Genomic DNA, 3,623 nt, shown 5'->3' with positions numbered 1-3,623 from the left:
GTGATTTGTTTATTTTCTGATTTGTTGAATAGCAACTGATCATAGCGAAATTCGAATAACTTTTTGATTATTTGAGTCAGGAATTATTATAGAAACGAGTTACCCTAATTAATACCCTTCTAATACCTTCGGAGTTCATTTTGAAATTTATGAAATGATTCGACAGTCTAGAAGTAATGAAAATGAACAATTTATTCTGTAGAAATTTAACAGTTATCAGAGTATTATATAATGAAATAATGCTTCATATCATGGAAATGTCTCCATGCATCAACACGAAACAGCTAATGTATGAGATTAAATTTGTAATGCTTTGAAAAACAATTGAAATCTCGAAAAAATGTCTGAAATGTTTATGGATAATAGTGAATGTTTCATTGATAGAAGAAAAATATATAATAATTAAGAGTAAGCGTATATTTATATCAATTGTTCGTATATCCTATCAATTGATAGAATTAAGTACTTGTCTTCAAAAAATATTGATATTCTACAAACTGATTTTATGGATAATGGAACAAAGTGATTTTAGGTGAATATTACACATTCATTGAGCAGTACGAAAAGGACCACTCCGCTATTTTCAAAGTTAAAAATTTGAAAGAAATATAAGGATTGGTACATAAGGCATATATGTCATATCATGACCAGATGTGGAGAATGTCAATACAGTGTGGTTGAGATGAAAAAAGCATTATTATCTAAGAGAAATAAGATATAAAGAAATTGTGCAGGTTAAAGGAAATGAATTTTGAAGTATGAAATTTATTAGAAATACACGTTGGAAAATAAAGATTGTTCTGCGAATCGTGATGCTTTTTTTGACGAACAAAACATGTTACTTATATGTTCTTCATGGCAATTCAAAATTCTACACAGAACATTCTGGATTCAAAATTTCCCAAAATTAATAGGGTTCTTCATCTCAATGAATTGGATGTTTTGAATTATTGATATTCTTTACCTTTCGAAAATATTGTGAACAACAAACAGAAACTATGACATAAAACTATCGACAAAAGGTTTTTTTAATTTTGATAATTCATTTCATCTATTAAGTCAACTAGAATATTACTTTTATATAAAGATGTAACAACATCCAGAATATCCTATTAATATCAGGTTATAAATGAATTCATGATATTAGAAGAGTGAAAAAACCTGAATACCCGATAATTAAAATATTCAACAAAAACTGCCTCCTTTCAAATTATTTTTCATCGGCGCATTATTTCTATTATTTTCTTATACTTCTTAATGTAATTACTAGCACATACATGGAACGTTTCAATGAGAATACGAGTAAAGACATTGAATGATAAACCTGCATGTGGGTGATAATCGAAATATATTTAGTTTAGATAGTTTAACATAGAAATTGAGAATTTATTATTCAGAATTCGAACAGTATAGAAAATAGATTTCTCCTGTAACAGCATATGCTCGGAATGTGTATAATTGATTGAAATTCACTCAAGCAAGAAAAAAATTATAATTGGAGAAAGTTCTTTCTCCGTTTCGCCGAACGGCGTCGACGAATTGAATAATAAAAATCTGTTTTCACATTACTCATTCGATGTTGTAATATTAGGAAGATTCTTACCTCTTGGATCAAATTTCTTCATATCCTCAGCTTCCGAACCGCTCTGACAGGACGACGAAATGTAATCCGATTCAGACGTGACGTTTTTACTATTCAAGAAATTATTGGTAGTAGTACTGTTCTTCTTGTTATTAATCTTCTTCTTCCTTTCTGGGTGAGGGACATTGTTCAATTCGTATACCTTCATAGGTTCTCCAGAGAATTCTGCAGGTGGATGGCATTTCTCGCAGATTCTGAATTTACGAATTCTACTAGGGCGCACACCATGCCAGCCAAAGAAGGGTTCTTGTTGATAAATTGCCGCACATCAGCTGGGATAGGATTGCCAGGTCTCAGAATACGAATTAGGGCAATTTCTCCACAAGATTTGAACAGTTCCGCCACGTTTTCTATCGTGGGCTTCTCAATTGGCATGTGCACCGCCACAACCGTTCTGGATGGGGTGGTTTCGTCGTATTGAGGCAGAGCTCCAATCTTCTGAGTTTCGTACCAGCCTCGTTGATTTCTAGCTTGTTGGATCTCACCAAAGCGTGAGCTACAACCCTCCAATCTTTCGTGATGTGCTTGACCGTTTGAAACTAGAAATCAGCTTGAGGGAGACGTACCCTTCCTTGTTTTCTCTTCACGTGTTTCAGCAGGAAGGCATCCTTCGTGATATTAGCGTCGGAAAAGTAAAACTCTACCTGCTGTACAATTTTGTCGGCCAGCTCATCGGAAGGCGGTGTGAAGGGAGGTTCGGTGACCTCCGGAGTGACTTCGCACCCGGAGTCTTTGCCACCCCCTGCGGAGCCCGTGTCCGAGGCGCTGTCGCTGAGATCTGCCATGTGCGCCCCCTTCATCCTCGGCTTCTGTAGGGGGTTCCGTAAGTGGAGCTTGATCGAAAGACAATGAGACATCGCTGTCTATGGAGGAAATGCTGTCCCGAGCCTCCATTAGTTTAGCGGATGAGATTAGCTCTCCAACGTCGTCGATTTCGGTTTGAATTTCTTGTGGAGCCGGCATTTTTAATTTTTTTTATCGAACTTACTGAACTAGTATCACAAAATATCACTTGGAAGTTATCAGTCTTCTGTCCTAAGGCACATACACTGGTAGTCGTGTAAATCTGGGTCACACGTGGTGGTTCGACCTGCTACTGCCAGACACTATCGTAGAATGACCTAGCTTTTACGTACTGAAGTTGACGAACGCGAGAACGTGGTTATATAGATATGGTGGGGTCCGCGAGTCGCCCCACCTCCATGAAAGAGGTGTCGTAGATACGGCTCGGTGTGTGATGATTGTAGACGGGTAAGGTTAAGGTTTGAGGGCTTTTTCGAGTGTTTACCGCTGTCGTTCAAGAGGTCCGTCTATTCGGGTCAGTCAACTTGCAGATAATAGTCGTCAAGGGCTAGGACAAAAGTGATTAGTGAAGTTTTTGTTGAGTGTGGCACTCATATATTCAAATATACAAAGGATGGTAGTCTGAAGGCTGGAAATATTTGATTATGATATTCATCTAGTCAGTTCAATTCTAATTCCACGAAAGAATAGTTTAAGTAAACAATGTAAAAATTTTAACTGGCATCAAATAAGTATAACGATGATTTTTTGGTCAGAATATTCCATTAACTACAAAAACTAATAAAGTCAGCTCAACTGACGGGAAATGTTTGAAAGGCATTTACATTTGAAAGGTCAATGATTTTGTTAATTGATCTTGCGAATATTTTTTATGAGTTTGAGTCTTTTTCATCTTTACATTTTACTTTTTTGAACTTATCAGAACATTTTATTTAATTGAATTGAATTGAAGAAACATTCGCTTGAAAAATTATGAAAAAGGTTTGTTGTACCAAAGTTTATTTTAACAAATATTCGAAAGTGCTGAGTTTTGACCAAAATGGTTCCTCCACCAAGAAAACATCAAATTTAATATTGTCGATGATTGCAAGGTTTGAGTTCTCAAAAGTTAATTACCTCTTTGACTTCGTGCTTGACAGATTACAATATTGATGAATTTTATGGGTGAGTTTAGCAA

At 35.8% G+C, this 3,623-nt stretch overlaps 1 pseudogene; it reads right to left on the bottom strand.

The window, feature by feature from the left end:
• Positions 1-1,225: 1,225 nt before the first annotated feature.
• On the bottom strand, positions 1,226-2,805 carry LOC141483623 (uncharacterized; annotated as a pseudogene).
• Positions 2,806-3,623: the final 818 nt, after the last annotated feature.

The sequence above is a fragment of the Leptinotarsa decemlineata genome, unplaced genomic scaffold (assembly GCF_025532065.1).
Source record: "Leptinotarsa decemlineata unplaced genomic scaffold, Ldec_3_MD MMD2_tig00003736_RagTag_RagTag, whole genome shotgun sequence".
NCBI classification, from domain to species: Eukaryota; Metazoa; Arthropoda; class Insecta; order Coleoptera; family Chrysomelidae; genus Leptinotarsa; species Leptinotarsa decemlineata.
The sequence above is the reverse complement of the archived record's forward strand: the minus strand, read 5'-3'. Positions and strand labels throughout refer to the sequence as shown.